General features: G+C 44.6%; 1 non-coding gene across 1 annotated transcript; it reads right to left on the bottom strand.

The window, feature by feature from the left end:
* Positions 1–17,001: 17,001 nt before the first annotated feature.
* On the bottom strand, positions 17,002–17,166 carry LOC147852716 (U1 spliceosomal RNA). Its single transcript, XR_015531367.1, has one exon. It is a non-coding gene; the product is annotated as a U1 spliceosomal RNA (small nuclear RNA).
* Between the last annotated feature and the right edge of the window lie 2,930 nt (positions 17,167–20,096).

The following is a 20,096-nucleotide window of genomic DNA, read 5'->3' on the forward strand; positions in this document are numbered from 1 at the left end:
GCCTTTTTGTGCGGTGAGGTGGGAACGAGATCCCACGTCTGGTTCTTGCGTAGTGCCTGCATCTCCTCGTTCATGGCTTCGATCCATTGCGGATCCTTGGTTGCTTCGGAAAATGTTTCCGACTCGCGTACTGTCGCCACCTTCATCATAAAGGCATAGTGATATGCTATGTAGTCGTTGTAGCCGAATCGGCTGACCGGATTCTTTTCACGGGTGGAGCAACGGAGCTTTTCATTTGCAGAGATGAGGGCTTTCTTAGCTCCGATTGGTACATCGAAGCCGCCGAACTCACTGTCGAGTGAGTGAGTCCACTCATCGTCGTCGAAGTGATCGTCTACGTATTCCGCCATTTTCGCCTTGCCTTTGTCCATCTTCGGGCTAGGCCGTGATGTGCTTTGATCGCTCAAAGGCTCTTGTGGTCCGTGTTGGATACAAGGTCGTCTATGCGGAAGATCAAGAAGCATTCGATTCTGTTCTGTACCTGCGTATGACAGTTTCTAGGTCGTTGCACAGAGATAGAGAGAGAGAGAGACACACACACACAACGACTCTTTCTATTCCATAAAGCAATAATACAACCCAACCTTACAAAAAAGGTTACAAGGTCACTATATATAGTGACAGACTTAGGGCATCTACCATTTATGCTAATTACACAAATGGCCCAAACTTGATCTATACAAAGGGATAGTGTGAATACGTCCATTATACACTTGTATTCGACACTCCCCCGTAATGGGCGTATACATGGGTTATCTAAGATTACAGGCATAAACCTAGGTTCTCGGACATATCAGTTTTGTTCGAGTCGGCAGGGTCCGAAGGCAGAAGACCGAACTGGTCGGGTCGGAAGAGTTGAAGCCGATCATTAAGGAACTGATGTCGGTTGTCGGAAACCATCCTGCGATGTGTCCGGCTCTAACCGGACTGGTTTGTCGTTACGCCCATCTGATGCCGAAGGGACCGAAAGCGGTCTGCCGAAAGACACTTGGTCATTCCATCTGCGACATTGTCGATTGTGGATATTTTCTCTAGACCGATTTTCCCTGAAATGACGCAGTCCCGAACGAAGTGATATCGAACGTCGATATGTTTGGAGGCGTTGTGGTGAACCGGATTTTTCGACAAGGCAACAGCACCTTGACTGTCGCTATAGACAACTGGGGCCGAGTCATGGTCGACTTGTCGAAACGTGTGCGCCAGCCGGCCGAGCCACAAAGCTTCTTTTGCAGCGTCGGACGCAGCTACATATTCTGCTTCGGTCGTTGAGGTCGTTGTGCACTCCTGAAGTTTCGACTTCCACGAAATTGCTCCATTGCCGAATTTGAAGCAGTATCCAGTTGTTGATTTCCGACTGTCTATACAGCCGGCGAAGTCCGAGTCGGTGTAACCGACTACGCCTGTAGTTGAGTTCGGACCGAAAAGAATGCCGTGGTCTTTTGTGCCAGCCAGATATTTGAACACATGCTTGACTGCGTTCCAATGCGATCGGCCAGGATTGTGCATAAATCTGCTAACGACTCCTACGGCATGAGAAATATCAGGCTGTGTCGCGACCATCAGGTACATAAGGGAGCCGACTGCCGGTGCATACGGTACCGACTTCATATCTTCCCCCTCCGGACCGGATGTCGGGCAGTCTCGCTGAGAGAGCCGAAGATTCATGGGGAGCGGGGTTGAAGCAGATTTGGCTGATTGCATGTTGAAGCGTTCCAAGACACGTCCGATATAGTCGGTCTGAGACGAAAAAAGATGTCGTTGATCGCGATGCCGACTAATCTTCATGCCAAGTATGTGTCGTGCCGGACCGAGGTCCTTCATGGCAAACTTCAACCGCAGTTGCCGAATGATATCGGCAAGTTCGCCCGCGTGGCGTCCAGAAATTAGCATGTCGTCCACGTAAATGATGAGGAAGATGGGTGATCCATCTTGAGCTGTGTTGGTAAAAAAACAATGGTCCTCATCGCTTTTTGAGAAGCCGATCGATTGGATGAAGTCGTCGAACTTCTTGTACCATTGTCGCGGTGCCTGTTTGAGGCCGTATAGACTCTTCCTGAGTCGGCAAACTAGATGTTCTTGGCCAGTTGCCACGAAGCCTTTTGGCTTCTCCATATAAATTTCCTCTTCAAGATCACCATGGAGGAATGTTGTTTTGACATCTAGCTGAATCAGCTCCAAGTTGTCGGCTGCCACTACGCCGAGTAGAAAACAAAGGGTTGTCATTTTCACCACTGGTGAAAAAATCTCGTCGAAGTCGACGCCATATTCTTGTCGGAAGCCCTTCGCAACTAATCTGGCCTTGTACTTTGGGGTGGTCGAATCAGACGTCTCTTTTAGTCGATAAACCCACTTGCAAGGAAGAGCACGTCGGTTCCTAGGTAATTCGACCAGATCCCAAGTCTTGTTTGCCCGAATGGAGTGCATTTCCGACTCCATCGCCAGATGCCAGGTGGCGGAATCGACAGATGTCGATGCTTCTTCGTAAGACGTCGGTTCGTCGGCGTCGGTGAAGAAAATTCCAGGAGAATACCTCTCCGGAGGTTGCGACAGTCTCTCGGATCGTAGAGGTATGATTGGACTGGTCGCATCGGGTATCGAGGTCGGATGGTCCGAAAGCTGCTGTGCCGAGTCAGAGTTGTCCGAATCGGTAGTGTAAGGTTCAGCTACCCGTGAAGCTGACCGTGTGTTAAGAGCGGGGCCTTCTTGAAGGGTCGGCACATCGGAAAATGTTACCCTTCGGACTTCGATCGGTGTTTTGACTGATGGATTCATAGCCGACTCGTTGAACACAACGTCCGAACTTCGGACGATTTGTCTGCATTCGGGGTCCCAGAGTCGGTATCCCATTTCGCCGTCGGATCCATATCCAAGGAAAATGCATTTCCTGGACCGAGGTGCAAGTTTTCGGCGATCATCTTTCGGAATAAGGCCGTACGCCTCGCATCCGAAGATCCTCAGCTTGTCGTAATTCGGCTTACTGCCGATCCATAGTTCCTGAGGAATTTGAAGTCCTAGAGGTCTGCTTGGCGACATATTGATTATGTGTACTGCCGTGAGTAGAGCCTCTGCCCAGAAGCCATCTGACAGTCCGGAGTGTTGGAGCATGGAAACTATCCGTTCTTGGATTGTCCGATTCATGTGTTCGGCAATCTCGTTTTGCTCCGGACTGTGTGGTGCCGTAAATTCACGTCGGATGCCGCGTTGTCGGCAGAATTTGACGAATTCTTCTGATTTGAACTCTCCCCCATTGTCGGTCCGAAAGCATTTCAGTTTTCGGTCGGTTTGATTTTCTACCATAGCGAGCCAATCGGAGAAGATCGAGAAGACACGATCTTTGGTGCGAATTGGATAAGCCCACACCTTTCGAGTCGAATCGTCAATAAAACTGACGAAGTAAGAGGCACCGCCGAGAGACTGATGCGGCATTGGGCCACAGACGTCCGAGTGGACCAAATCGAGAGGTCTCGTTTCTCTTGGTGCTGATGTCGGGTGTGATGCGGTTGCTTGTTTGCCATACTGGCAATGCTCGCAGAATTGATGGTCGGAGAAGGAGAGTTTAGGGATGTATCCGGCTCTAGATAGATGCGTAATGCCGGCCTTGCTGAGGTGTCCTAATCTTCTGTGCCATAGTGATGACACAGGAATATCCACCAAAAACAGGTTACCCTCTCTGAGCGTAACATGTAACGGATACAATGAGTGTATCTTGGGTCCTCTAGCAAGCAGGAGGTTCCCCCTGTGGAGTGTCCACCCTCCCGAAGAAAAACCGGCACGAATGCCGTCTTCATCTAGTTGTCCGACTGAGATCAATGGCCTTGAGAGCTCGGGTACATGTCGGACATTGTGAAGTACAAGTGTAGAGCCACCTGCAAGGTTGAGCTCTACTGTGCCGATTCCAATGATGTCACAGTGTTGCGAGTTACCGACTCGAACTGAGTCGGAGTGACGGATCGTATAGTGCCGAAATTGGGATCGATGAGGAGTCACGTGAAATGACGCGCCCGAATCTAAGAGCCATGTGCTCGATTCTTCAGTCGTGAGCAGAACTTCTGATCCGACTGGATTTTCGATTGATAGTATATTCGGGTCGTTTGGTAGCACATCAGCTGAGAAGCGGACGTAATTGATCTCCTCATGCCGACCACTCTTCTTGTCTGATCTCTGAGACTTGTCGTTCTTGTTCTTGAGTGCGCGGCAGTCGGCTTTGATGTGTCCGGGTTTCTTGCAATAGTTGCAGATTCGATTATCCCGTGACTGGCTCCGTCTTCACTGATTGTTCGGCGGCCGTGAGGAATCTCTTCCTCGTATGTTCGATCGGTCTGTCGAACCTTGTACTACGTAAACGTCGTCTGTTGAGTCTTTGGCGAAAGACTTTCTCCGAGCTGCTTCGGTCAGGATTGCGCTCGTGACTTCGGAGTATTTAACAGCCGTGGTTGACGCGTTGCACACGGTTGTGACGAAAGTTTCCCATGATGAGGGAAGGCTGCTCATGAGTATCATTGCTCTGAGTTCATCCTCGATTGCCGTCCCCTGTGACGAGATTTGGGAGCTTATGCTTTCGTACTCATTGAGATGTGCTTGAACCGAATCGGATTCTTTCATCCGCAAGTTGTAGAGGCGCCGGATCAGAAACATCTTCGTTGCAGCGACCTTCTTTTCGTAGGTGTCCGACAGTGTTTTCCACAGTTCGAATGCTGTCGTACACGATTGCACCGTAAAGTATACCGATTCCGATAGGTGCATCCGAATCGTGGCGCGGACGATTCTGTCCAGCTTTTGCCACTCAATTGGTTTGTATCCTTCTGGAGGTTCTTCATTTTCGATGGGATCGATTTGCCCCTTGACTATGAGATAGTCCTGCATTTGCTCCTTCCAGAAGTTGAAGTTCGATCCATCGAACTTTCGTAGACTCATTTCTGACGAGCCGGATGTTGATGCCATCAAATTTGGTTTCGGTTGACGAAGCTCGGTTCGGAGTTGACTACGAACCTTGTTGGAGTGCAGCCGGTTGGCTCACCCGATATCGTTCTAGTTGGATTTGAACCCGAGTGGGTTCGGCTTCGGATATATGTATTGTTGAACTTGCTCGAATTGACTCCGGTAACTTGAGGGACAGAACCAACTGGTCTTCCCGAATGTTGCCGAGTCGGAGTGAGCCCGGTTCGCTTCCGAATATATATGCCAAATACCGATTATTGAATCCGATTGTCTGGACCGATTCTGCTTCGGGTGACTGCAGCGACGAGAGAGACGGATCCAACTGATCCTCTCGAATGTCGATCAGCCGGATGAAGCACGAATTGGGGTTGTTGTCTTGAGACCGATCTGCACCGAGTGGTTACAATGAGCGGCGAGCAGCGTTTGATGACCTCTTCGGATGCCGTTTAACCGAGTGGAGCACGATCGTGTCAATGTTGCATAAGGGGATTTCACCTCGAGCGGTTACGATCACAAGAAACAGAGTACAACCGGCTGGCTTACTCCAAGCGAAGATGATCTAACGCGATGAGATGCAAGCCTCGTTTTTTTTTTCTTCTTCTTCTTCTCTCTTCTTCGAATGACGCAGGAAACCGAATGTTGTGCAGGCTGAGACGACGTCCGACAGCGGATTGAAGGACCGAATACTGTGCAGGCTCTGATACCAGATGTTGGATACAAGGTCGTCTATGCGGAAGATCAAGAAGCATTCGATTCTGTTCTGTACCTGCGTATGACAGTTTCTAGGTCGTTGCACAGAGATAGAGAGAGAGAGAGAGACACACACACACACACAACGACTCTTTCTATTCCATAAAGCAATAATACAACCCAACCTTACAAAAAAGGTTACAAGGTCACTATATATAGTGACAGACTTAGGGCATCTACCATTTATGCTAATTACACAAATGGCCCAAACTTGATCTATACAAAGGGATAGTGTGAATACGTCCATTATACACTTGTATTCGACAGTCCGCTCAATCCGGTCGTGATCGGACTTCCTTCGAACATGTGCGTAGGGCGATCTTCATCCTCTATCTCTTGTTCGGCGAATTCCGGGTCGAGCGGAGTCAGAGTCGGAGTTGTCTCTGGTGTGTACCAAGATGCGGACTCGTTGAAAACGACGTCTCAACTTACTCGAGATTTTCGAGTTGAGGGGTTGTAGCACTTGTACCCGTTTTGCTCCAATGAGTATCCTACGAGGATACATTTCTCCGACTTCGGATCAAGCTTTTGACGCTTCTCGTTGGGGATGTGCACGTACGCTATCGCGCCGAATATCCGGATGTGCGATAAGTCCAACTTCTTTCCGAAGTATTTTTCGTGCGGAGTGACCTCGTGCACGCTGGATGTGCACCGGTTCATTAGGTAGACGACCGTATTTGCAACTTCGGCCCAATAAGACTTGGGCATATGCTTCTCGTTCATCATGGCCTGCGCTACTTCGAGGATGTGCCGATTTTTGCGCTCGGCTACTCCGTTTTGTTGCGGAGTGTGTCGGCAAGTGAATTCTCGCCGAATTCCTTCCTTTCGGAGATACGCCATGAAATCGTTCGAGAAGTGCTCCTTGCTGCCATTCGATCGAAGACAACGTACATGTCGGCCCATGACATTCTCGACTTCATTCTTGAATGTTTGGAAGTGTCCGAACACTTCGCTCTTCTGCCGCATCGGGTAGATCCAACTGTGCCTGGAGAAGCCGTCGATGAATAGCACGTAATATCGGCATCCGCCGAATGTAGTCGTCCGCGTCGGTCCCCATACGTTGGAATGGACTACGTCAAGTAGACCTTTGCTCACATTCCGCTCTTTCGGGAATGGGTGTCGGTGTTGCTTGCCGAATTGGCACGCTTCGCATACACCTTCAATCTCCTTCTCTTTGAATGTCGGGAGTCCGATGACGAGTCCTTTCGATTTCATTGCTTTAAGTTTGTTGAGATTGATGTGGCCGATTCGCTTGTGCCACAACTCTATGTCGGAGTCGGCTTTTATGCCCTTTGTGAACATGGACGATTTCATCTCGTATGAGTGGAGAATGAACAGTCGGCCCTCTCTTCGTCCGCGTGCGATGAGTTGGCCCTCTTTTTCGATGAAGCAACCGCCTTGATTAAATCGAACTTGCATCCCTTGCTCTACAATTTGGCCGACGGAGACCAAATTCTTCGTAATGGTCGATACATGCAAGACATTTTTAATGTAATTTTTCTTACCTTCTTTTCCGAAGGGAACATTGCCGATGTGCCGAATCGGGTGCGTAGTGTCGTCTCCGGTTTCGACATAGCCGGGTCAGTCCGGCTCTCGAAGTTCTTGGAACCATTCTTGATGCGATGTCATATGGTTCAAGGCACTGGAATCGACAAACCATACGTCTTCCGGACCAGAGGCACTAGTTGAGGTAGCGGCCGACATAGAGTTTGCTCTATGTTTCATCATGAACATTCCGCCACGGTCGGAGTTGTGTGCATACATTCTGCTACGATCTTCGTAGTCGGAGTTGTGCCCGTACATTCCGCCACGGTCGGAGTTGTGTGCATACATTCCGCCATGATATTCGTCGTCGGAGTTGTGCCCGTACATTCCGCTATACTCTTCGTAGTCGGATTTGTGCGCGTAATTCGTAAGTTGTCGGCTTGTGGAAGCCGATTCACGCATATTCTTTTGGCACTCTTCTTCGTGGTGGCCGAGCTTTCCGCAATATCCGCATACGGTTGTGTTTTGACAGCTCGGACCGAAGTGGAAGCTCCCCCTTCTTGCAAAGGTTCCTCGTTGGCTTCCGTTTTGCGGCCGAAATTGGGAGTTGTTGTCGTAAGTCGGACCTCGTTCGCCTTGTCCATGGCCGAATCGGCCTCTCGCTTGTCCGCGTCCTCTTCCTCCATTTGAGTGCGTGTAGAGCATGTGGCCTTCCGACTCATTGCTCCTTGTACGCACTTGGTTTTCTTCGACCAATAGCATTGATTGGAGCTCGAAGAAGGAGGGATATTTCTCCCGTGCTAGAACAGTGGTTCTCATCACGCCGAACCGTGGTGCGAGGCCGCCAAGGCATATTTGAACCATCTCATTATCATCGATATTTACGCTTATTGAGCCGAGCGAATCGCAAAGCTCCTTGATCTTCGAGGTGTATGTCATGATGGACATGTCCCTTTGTTGAATATTGTTCAACTCTTGGCGGAGTTGAAGGCTTCTTGTGGTTGTGTTCACCGCGAAAATCTTTCGTAGATTTTCCCATGCCTCCTTCAGCGTCTTGGTTTCGCGATGTAGCTGAGCATGTGATTGTGAACACATGTCGCCAAGCAATACAGCACGCGGCTTGCAGCTTGCTCCCATGTCGCGTATCTGGGAGCCGCTTCGGCGGGTCGGTCTTCATGCACTCCTTTGATGTAGCTCCAATAGCCTTGTCCGACAAGGTATTGGTGCATCTTGTACTCCCAAGATGCGAAGTTGTTTCGATCCAACTTCTCGGTAGGGAGAGCACTCCCCATTTGAGTATTCATTATGTCGATTCTTCTTCTTCTTCTTCTCTCTTCGAATGCGAGCTATGTAGCGAAGCTACGATAGCGATGAGCCGATTCTTGGTTGTCGGCGTGGAGCACAACACACAATCACGATGAGGCGAATGGGCTAGATCGAGCTACCAAATCGCTCTGATACCATGTAAAGAATCGGATATGATTCTTGTGAAGCGGAAGAGATGTGAGTTATGTGTGTGTATGAGAGAGAGAGAGTGAGAGAGAGAGAGAGACAAGGAGTAAGACACAGAGAATACGCAAGGTAAAAGTATATTAACAAAGGAGAAAAACTTAACACAATACAAGGTGGGAGGAGGGTGCTTTATATAGTCACCCTCTCTCTTCATTAACTACAAGACTCATGGAGCATGGGGAATGTGAAAGCTCATAAGTTATGTGTCATAGAATATGATTCTATGACTCATACTAAATGTTAGAATACAAAGAGGTGACATAATGGTGACTCTTGACCATTGGAGTGTCTATTCACTCTCAAGGTGAGTTCACACACTAGACCAAGTTGAGCTTGATTCTCAACACATAGTAATGATGGGTCTCTTTGGTTTTATTGAATTCTCATCTCCTCATTTAAGTTTGGAAGAGAGTATACCTCAAGAAACATCAATAAAAAGGGGGTGTTTCCCCATAACCTTATCATTTAAATAGTTTGACACCTTGTTTGGATACTACCTGCAATACCAACATTGAACCAACCATTAATTTGTAGCAATGACAAGGGGGAGAACTTGTAAGTAAACCTTAGGGGGGAGACCTTATCATTACAAATGTAAATGATAGATAAATGGAAGTACTTAAATATAATCAACACTCGTCATCAATCAACTTCTCTCGCGCTTCAATGCGTTCTTCCTCTCTATCTAGCCTCCTTTCATTTCCATTTGGTAGTCAAGTCTGCAACATCAACCTTCCTTTTTTGGCATTGCAACAGCCTTTATCATTACACAATTGTCATTGTTCAAGTCATAAACCATGTCATATTGGGATTTTGTGAAGCGTCAAGTAATTAGGTTTGATGAAGCATAAACACAATGCCTCTAATTCAATTGTTTGGAGAAGAAGGCATACAATAATAAAATATAGGGCTATTCTAATTAGGGCATGTCCATTGATAAACAAGTGAATGCTTCTTATCGAGTCCACAAACAAGTGGTGCCAAATTTGAAGTTTCTTTCTTACTATTTATGGAAAGAAGTGTCTACCTTGTCGGTTCGTCACTTTGAGGCTTAGGTAGAGTAATGCCCTCTCTATGGGGAGTCAAGCAAGACAGTGTCAATCACCACTGAGCTCGTTGATGGGTAGACTAGTTCACTCGTAGAAAGTTGTCTCATCTCAAAATGGACTTGTAACACAAATTAAATTATAAGATGTCATTGGCACCAATACTTAACCTGGGTAGCATACACATTTAATTAATGACTCAATCCACACACACATGCATGAAATCATTCGAAATCAACTATTCTATCAATTTAACCACTTTGTGAAGCCAACCACTCTCATGCATAAGAGGTTAACTGCAAAAAATTAAAATTTGAGCATTACAATATTAACAAGGTTAAAGGGGTATCGACACATGTTTAACCCAAATGTGGAATTTAAATGGGTTCACATGAAACCAATTCTCTCTACAATTTGTTTAGTACATCTCTCACCACAATTGGCATGATTCATTGATTGTCCCTCTAGTGGTCTTGCAACATAGATAATTTACTTATGATTCACTCCATTCTTGAGTTGGGAGGGAAAAATGTGATATGCCACATGTTGAAAAGAGGTCAAGGCACTCTAGTGTGGAGCTCAGTGGCAAATTCATGGAAGAAGGGTGACATGAACTTTGGAGTGTAAAAGCTTGCGGAAAGGTTGGTGGGTTGTATGGTACTATAATTATTGTTATTGTCTGGTGTTCAAAGAGAGGAAATAAGGTCAATGTAGTAGTTAGAAAGAAAGAAATATATATATATAAACGTATTCTAAGACCAAAATTGGCCCATGAGACAATTGGTTTACAATAAAAATGGGGTATTTACCCATTCATCGAAAGCAAAAATTAAAATAAAATAAAGTAAAATAGTACTTAAGCTAAAGCGTTCAAGCAAAACAAAAACATGTTCTATAAGGAAATGACTTTATACTAGGCCTAGTTTCATTTCTATCCAAGTCTCTCGAAAAGAAGTGGGAGGTTAAAGGGTTTCGATGTGGAGGTGGTCTGTGGTCCCAATGTAGAAGATATTGCAACCATAATTGTTAGGCGGTGTAGCTCACGTTCCCTTATCTTCTTAATTGTTTCTACTCCACGTCAAGTTTCTTTGAAGCTCAACATCCGAGGACGTTTGGTTGTTTGTTGCATTTGTACTCCATCAAGAGAGAGGGTGACTGGCGTAACCTTTCCTCTCTAGGAACTCCATTACTATGATCATTCTCAATCTCAAGTTGGTGAGATGATATCCTAAGTTGTCCAATGGCCACCCTTAGTGCATGTAAAGAATTGATGGTGATTCTTGTGCAGCGGAATAGATGTGTGTTATGCGCGTATATGTGTGAGAGGAAAAGAGAGGAGAGAAAATAGAATACTCAAGGTGTATATTTCACAAGTAGAATAAGATTTTCAAAATGTAGCATAACAAGGAGTCACAACTGACTTAATATGAAGTATGAGGAGGGTGCTTTATATATATAGTTACCCTCTCTCTTCATTAACTAACTACAACAACCACTCTCTCTCTTGGGGAATATGTAACTCATTTGTTATGTTTCATAGAATATGATTCTATGACACATAGTTAATGTGTAGAGAGTAGTGGTGTGACTCTTGACTATTGAAAGGTGTGTTCACACGTTGTGTTATGTTGAGCTTGATTCTCAACATGCCCCCTCAAGCTCAACTTGGGTTGGTTCCTTTCGATTGATGTCCGCTTCAGTTGGTATCCAGTTCGGACGATCTCCTTCATGTCGAAGTAATTCATTGTTGTCCGTCATCTCGAATTTGTTGGAGAGGAGGGACTTCACCTTGTTGATGTCGACTAAATGCTCACCTCCAATCACCAAATCATCCACGTATAGGATGATGAAAATCGAGCTTCTAGAGTCATTTCGTACGTAGAAGCAGTTGTCAGATTTTGACATTCGAAAGCCGATTCGATGAAGATATTGCATAATCTTTGAATGCCAAGCACGCGGTGCTTACTTGAGGCCGTAGAGTGGCTTCTTGAGTCAGCACACGACTTTCGGATGAGTACGCGATTCGAAGTTGGGTGGTTGTACCATGTATACCTCCTCTTCTAATTCGCCTTGAAGAAAGGCGTTCTTTACGTCCATCTGATGGAGATGACACCCTTTTGCCGCTGCGAGTGCAATTACGGTCCGCACCGTTGTCATCTTTGCCACGGGGGCAAATGTCTCTTCATAGTCGACTCCATGTGTTTGTGCATATCCTTTTGCTACGAGTCGAGCTTTGTAGCGGTTTATGGAGCCATCAACGTTATATTTCACCTTGTAGATCAATCTGCAACCGATCGCCTTCTTGTGCGGTGAGTGGGGAACAAGATCCCATGTTTCCTTCTTGCAAAGTGCCCGCATCTCCTCGTTCATTGCTTCGACCCATCGCGGGTCCTTCACAGCTTCGGAAAAGGTTTCCAGCTCCCGTATTGTTGCTACCTTCATCATAAAGGCGTAATGGTACACCATATAATCGTTGTAGTCGAATCAGCTTACGGGGTTCTTTTCACAGGTGGATCGGCGGAGCTTCTCGTTTCCGGATACTAAGGCTTTCTTCACTCCATTTGTTCGGATGTCAAGGCCGTCGAACTCACTATCGAGGGAGTGAGTTGATTCGTTGTCGTCGAAGTGATTGTCTTCATACTCCGGCATTTTCGCCTTCCCTTTGTCCAGCTTCGAACTCGGCCGAGATGTGCTTTGATCGCTCGAAGGTTCTTGAGGCCCACTAAGCCTTGTTGTAATTGGGCTTTCTTCGAACATGCGCGTGAGCCGATCTTCGGCTTCTATCTCTATTTCGGCGTGAGCTGACGAGGTATTGGGTCATCTTGTACTCCCAAGATGAATAATTTCCCCTGTCTAACTTTTCACTAGGGAGCGACCTACCCATTTGTGTGTTCATGTTGATTGTAGTGTCTTCTCTTCTTTTGCTTTTCTTCCTTCGATCATGTACACATGCTACGTAGCGGCACTACGATAGCCGATAGTCGGATTTTGTCGTCGGCGTCTCAAACGCACAATCATGGAGTTGGGTGGGCTTAGTGGATTTTCTAAACCACACACTCTGATACCATGTTAGAATTAGGTGATTAACTACGGGTTAATTAGTATCTAATTATGTGATTAGTTGATAAGCGGAAGATTAAGTGATATGTGTGGGTATGTGTGTAAGAGGAAGAGAGAGAGAGGAAGTTAACACTTATGAACAACACAAGATGGGGGATGATTAACTCTATATTAAATTAGCATCATCATCATCAACAAATACAAAAATACCTACAATGAGGTATATATACCAACTCTATATATACAAAGGGTGCACATGTGTGAGGAGAATCTAGGTACAAAGGTGTAAGTCCTATATTAAATGTACTTGGGAGTGGAGGATCTAGAATATCCCACTTAAGTACAAGGTCCTATTTAAGGCGTTATAGTCAACACTTCTAACTAGATTCTATCTAGGTAACTATGAAGTTACATGGTTGACTAACTAACTAAACTAAGTTGAGCTTGATCTCTCAACAATATACATATATATATCCCACATACAAAGCCATGTTTTGGTGTGTCCTATAAGTATGGAAAGTAGAAGCATATAACAAATGATACCTTTATCGGCCATTTGGCTAAGATCAAGTGTTTGGTTGTAACTGTAAGGAACAATACTAACACAGAGAAGGAATTAGTACTAAACGAAGGATTAGTACTATGAGAGGTGTAGAACTTCTTTGAGAGGAGGAAGTGAGTGAGACGTAGAGAAAGAGAGAGGGAGAGAGAGGGAGAGAGTGATGATAAGAAAGATATGTATTATGTGAAGAGAATATACAATGGTGGCTAAAAGGCTTAAGACTGGCGTTGAACCAATTTGGTTCAACATAATGCCTAGTGCCCTCTTTTATAGTGTTTTCAGGAGTAATCCTGAAGCTTCTAGAATGTTCTAGAGAAATCTAGAATATACATTAATTTCCTATAATAAAATGTAAATGAAAATAATATCCTACGTATTACAATAGATGATATAATGGTCAAGAGCTCGACCCATATAACCTAAGGTCATGGGTTCGAGTCTTGCCATATCATGATAGCAACAAGCAGCGCGTGGGCTCTCTTCGCCTTCGGCGGGTTCTCAGCACGTCGCATCCTAGTGTGTCTGTGTGCGTGTGGGTGTCGATTTCTATCGTGGTGGTGAGCCCGTGCACTCAACGGAAGTTCGGTGGCAGGTTTCACTCCTCGGCATGCAAGACCCATTCGAGCCGGCGAGCCCGAGTGCTCCCCATAGGCCGCTTGGCGATAGGAGGCGGTTCTAGCAGAGAGGTGCCATGCATGAGGATCTCTTCGCGCGAACACGCATGGGTGCTTCCCGACCGATCCTAGGATGCAAGCCCACTCGCACTTGCCGAGCGACACTGGCGCGGTTAGCTTAGGTGTGGATATACATGTGTGTGTGTTTCCGGTTAGCTTAGGGTTCGAGTGCGGGTGCATGCGCGGTTGTCGGGGTAGGTGTGCCGGCAGTAGTCGGGTGTGTGTGTGTGTGTGTGCGCGCGCGTGTGCCCGGGCACAACTAACCGGGTTGTACATACCGACGTGAAGGGCGGCAAGGATGAGGGCGCACTCTCTCATTCCTCATGCGATTACCCGTCGTGTCCAGAGAGTTTCCAGAACCGGCCGGACGGCAAGGTCCGACAATGCGGCAAGCTCTAGAGGATTCGGGTTTCCGGCAACTCCTCCCCTCCTGGTCCATGACCCTGGTGTTCCCGCCCAAATCCGACATGTAAGCGTAGATTTCCGCGGCAACGTTCTCTATCCTCTAGTTGCGCCACTAATGCAGACCCAATGCCCAAAATGTAAATAATGTTGGGGCTTGTCCACTCAAGTGGAGCCCACATCAACTAGAGTCGACTGAGCATCGAACGGTCATGGGGCCAAAAAGGAGAAAAGTGATAATTACTTATAATTATATATACATATGCCTTTTTTTATGTATTGTTTTTGGGTGTGTATCTTTTGTGTGTGTGTGTGTGTGAACGTAGGTACATAGACGTTGGACAACAAAGAGAAAAACAAAAAAGAAGGAGAAGGGGGAAATATAGCTCGATCGGATTTTCTGAGTGTACAGAGAGCAAAACAGAAAATTGTGGGAAGAACAGAAAAACAGAGAGAGAGAAACAGAAAAAGAAAGAGGGAGCAAGAGAAAGAGTTGACTACCGATGTAGAGACAGAGACCTACAAGGGGTTGTTCGTGTTATCGAAGAACCACAATTGAACAACACTTGTCCTGTCTAGTTGTTTCAAGTTTCTTCGTTTTATGTTTCTCTAGTTTTCGTTTTCTCTGGTTTATCCACCCAATCGGGTGAGGATCGTAGCCAAGGTTGTTGCCTTGAAGCTAATATATTTCCTCTAGACAAAAACCTAGAGAGACTAGTACATTCCTTGTGCTTATTGTTATTGTATCCACCCAATCGGGTGACGATTGTAGCCAAGGTTGCTGCCTTGAGGCTAGGACATTTCTCTAGTCAAAACCTAGAGAGTTCGTACGCAGTTTGTAATCCTTGTTATTCTATCCACCCAATTGAGTGAAGGTTGTAACCAAGGCCATTGCCTTGAGGTAGATACACCCCTCTAGTGAGGTCGTATTCCGTTGTACTCAAAGATATAGTGAAGTTGTTTGGAACCTAAGGTACCCGTGGTTTTCCCTATTTTGGGTTTTCCACGTTAAAAATTTTGGTGTACTCTCATTTTCTGTCTTGTGGTTTCATCTGTGGTTTAATTTTTCTTGATTGAGTTGGTAGTCCAAATCATCCCGATTCGGATCCATATTCCCAACAAGTGGTATCAGAGCGAGATTCATACCCTCCGCAAAAACTTGGAATATAGATGAATCATTAGGCGGGATGATTAAACTTACAGGATCCAACTACCCCATTCCTCCTTATGATCATTTGCCATAGCTTCTCTAAAGCTTCCTGGCTCTCCTCCATCTGAAAGCATCACATATTCATGTGGGTTGTATCTAGTAGAAGGTCTTCTTTGTCTCATAGACCTTCTAACCTCTTCCTCTTTCGGAGGAGCTGCTGAAATGTCACCTAGAGTATGATGGTCATGATTCTGCCCATCATCATCGTCAGTTGCATCATCAACCATATCATCATACTCCTCGATATCTCCCCCATGACCTTGTGTGTCTGGGGTAGGAATTGGGTGTTCAGTGACTGAAAAATCAGGGGTGAGATCCTGCATTTCATTTAGCTCCGAATCTTGTAAGATCTGATCCTCAAGGAATACCACATCCCTGCTTCTAATGACCTTCTTCTCTACTGGGTCATAAAGTCTATAGCCGAATTCCTCATGGTTGTATCCCAAGAATATGCATGGTTTGCATTTGTCATCAAGCTTGGATCTTTCATCTTTTGGGATGTGAATGTAGGCCCTACATCCAAACACTCTCAAATGTTTGTATGACACATCTTTACCGGTCCAAACCCTCTCGGGAACATCGTCATCCAAGGGGGCTGACGGAAATAGGTTTATGAGGTCAATTGTAGTCCTCATTGATTCACCCCAAAAAGGATTTAGGCAATTTTGGGTGGGATAACATACATCTTATCCACTCACAAATTGTCATATTCATCCTCTCAGCCACACCATTGTGTTGAGGTGTTTTCAGGACACTTCTCTCTAGTCTAATACCATGCTCATGACAATATTCCTCAAATCATCCTTCATATTCACCGCCATTATCGGCACGAATACATTTCAACATTCTTCCAGTTTACATTTTGGGCATTGGGTCATGCATTACCTTCAATCCCACAAACTCTCTATCCTTTGTTCGGGCCACTAATGCGGACCCAAAGCCCAAAATGTAAATAATGCAAACCTGAACCTAAACAAGCAATGGGTACTAAAGGGTTGGTAGATAACTGCCCGTTTGTTACACTTCTCTTTACACTTCCTATTCGATGGGGTATGCATACCCATGATGCTCTGCACCGTATCATGGTAAGAATTTGGTAATCATGGGTTCTATGCATAGCATGTCTAGCAGTGATCATGGGTGCATAGACATGCCATGTGCTGCCATATATATATATATGCGCGTCCATATACAATCCATGATTCTGTCTCTCTATTATGTATGCACTCTTTCTCCATCTCCACCTATTGTTTTAGTCCATCTGTTTTTTGAATTGCATAATCGTGCTCCCAAATTTCTAATATTAAAACTCACTTTCCAAAAGCTTAGAAGGGCCCAATTTGATTTTGGAGATAAATTGAAAGGGGGGCCGCGCGAACGCGAGCCCCCGCTGCCACAAATTATGACGTGCACTCTCCCACATTGGGGAGATGTTAGGGCAAACAGCCCCTCCGGCAGTGCAATGGAGGCGCCGGCCCTAAGCCATCGACCTTGTTGATCACCGATAGACCCCGCCCAGGTAAGTATGTTTTGCTGCAGCTCAAACCACTCAATTTATACCTCCCTTCCTCCCCGTCCTCTCTATGTGGGACAAATAGAAGGTACACTCTCTATCTTCACTTTTCCATTTCCGCTCTTTTTGTATGTTATATGTACGCATTCCCTTCGCCATGACACACTCAACGCTACCACTACTACTACTTTTACTAACCATCCTATCCCGTGATGTTTCCCTCATTGCACAATCTATGATATACATAATGTGGGTACATGTGTTGCTTCTTAGATGCTATACGAAGCAAAATGAAACTAGTTCATGAGTGAGTGGGCACTACTCACTACCCATTATTATTGTACATGGAAACTCACATCCTAACCACCAAATTTGTGTTGGATGCTAATCCTCGAGGAATTTGAGAGGGGCAATATTCCACATGGTTCAAATGTTGCATCCAACATTGGAAAAGTTGTCTAGACGAGAAATGGGGGACACACGAATTTGTGTGCCAAATGACTTCTCCAATGAAGAGGTGGACCCTTGTTTGACGACACACATTAGTTATGCCAACTTGTTGGTTTGTGAACTTGTATGAACATTTTACCCACCAACTACAACGAGATTTAGTACAACCCCTCCTTAATCTTTAATTTGAGTTTAACACTGATTAGGGTTAAGAGCTAATTAAGCCAAACTCTAATCACTTCATTCTTGTAAGTGTGTGACACACTCTTTCATAATAAGTTGTGTGCATTATCTCTTACTCTTTTCACGTATGTAATGTTAAGGGAAAAGTACCAGGATACCCCTGGAAGTTCGTCTATTTACCAGAATGTCCCTGGAAGTTCCAAATTTACCAAACTACTACCTCTATGTCCAAAAAAATACACATTATAAAGTAATTATACACTCAAATCTACAAGCCCTATTTACCAAAATACCCTTCAAACACAAATTTCTTTACTTACACGATTGTTTGGGTCCTTTGTACCTAACAATGTAGTCTTTCTTTTCTTTCTTCTTCATTGGGTTTATCAATCATCTTCATCATCAAGATATGGGGTTATCTTGTGCATTATTAGATATTTTGTTGAGTCGATAGATATATTTGATTGTGTGGATATTTTTGGAATTACACTTTTTATAGACGGGTCAAAATTAACATGTAATTATTACATTTCGATAATTAATTTTGGTTTGCGAGTATTTTTGAAATTGATAAGATTGAGGAGATTTAGTTGTGATTGCATTTTGCTAACAAAATTTAGTTTAAAACCATGAAATTTGGTTTAAGATGGCATTTTAATAGCAAAGTGTTATGTGAGATTTCGTTTAAAATGACATTTTGGTAGCAATGTTTTTCATGAGATTTGGTTTAACATTTTGGCTGCAAATTGTTTGTGAATTCGTAAATTCATGGAATTTGGCTTCAAAATGGCATCCCAATGGTAAAATTTGGTGTGTGATCAAATGTTTTGGTTTTAAGATTAAATTTTGGTCACTTCAATCAAAAAATTTATAACTCGGTGTAAATTCATAGAATTGGATTTTAAGGTGACCTTTCAATTGAAATTATTGATATATAATATAATTTTGATAATTTAGTTTGATTGATGATGTATTTTGAAAAATAAAAGTGGTATAAATTGGTCAAAATAGGTATATAGTGGCATTATGGTAAATAAGTTTAGGTTTAAGGGTACTCTGGTAAATAAGGCTTGTAGATTTGAGTGTATACTTACTTTATAAAGAGTCTTTTTTTGGACATAGGGGTAGTTTGGTAAATTTGGAATTTCCGGGGGCATTCTGGTAAATAGACGAACTTTCAGGGGTATCCTGGTACTTTTCCCTAATGTTAATTAGTATACTCTATCAAGAATGAACGATCAAGCGAGAGAGAGAACCACTAGGGTTACTTAAGCTAGTAGCTCATGAGTGACCGACATCCACTATTGCCATATTCTCTACTAATAGAGTATACGTTGATCCAGATCCTCAACCCAATGATATTGATGGGAGTCATAACTCCATTAATACATAAAACACGTTCTTGTTCATGCACATAGAAACCACACATGGACTACCCCCAACACAATCATGTGTTGCACAAAAGAAGAGCATCATACCCCACCAACAGATACATAATGCAAAACACAACCATCACACAACGAAAAGTGGCTCTCTTAGAACACAACAACGTGAGCCCGACACAAGCAACACCTAATTGACAACTACAACCCAAAGGCCCACCACAATCCCCTAGCTCAAATTGAACACACTAACCATTGGAGGATATAAAGCAAATTGGAGACCCACAAAGATACGACGATACCTGAGTGCACATGGAACTCTCAACCATCACGTTTGTCCATCTAACAAAGGACACTCGACAAGCCAAAACACTTCATGTTGTGAAGGTTACACAATTATAACCACAACTAGACGTTTGGACTAGAGACCAAAAAAACAAAATCCCTACCTTGACCATGCAAGAACAGAAGCCAACACACTTCAAAATCAAATAGGACAACTCAAAACTAAACTAGTCATGCTCTTAGCCAAAGTGGAGGCCATGAAAGATTGAATAAATATAACCTCTAGCGTGCAAAAGGAGGGCGGAGCTAGAAAAGCATATTAGTGTCCTATGCACAACCAAGCAAGTACTAGAACGACACCTAAGACAAATGCGCACCAGCTTCCCAACTCCAACAAAATAGCTCAACTCCACTTGAGTATGCAAAGAGGGTTCGACAAACCTCGTCAAGAGCGAATAAAATGCCATACCATCACATATGGTTTGAGCAGTACTTGTGTACACAAGGACAACTTCATACCAAACAAAGCTATTTATAACTCCCTTGTACACCTTGAGTAATCATGTAACAAATGAAACAAGCTCTTTTGGTTTTGTTGACCACAAAGAAGGTGTTCAAGGAATATCTGCAATGCCCATAATTGG

Source organism: Azolla caroliniana, unplaced genomic scaffold, assembly GCF_043228905.1.
Source record: "Azolla caroliniana isolate FFs.n. ecotype wild unplaced genomic scaffold, voAzoCaro1.0.p SCAF_17, whole genome shotgun sequence".
Taxonomy (NCBI): domain Eukaryota; kingdom Viridiplantae; phylum Streptophyta; class Polypodiopsida; order Salviniales; family Salviniaceae; genus Azolla; species Azolla caroliniana.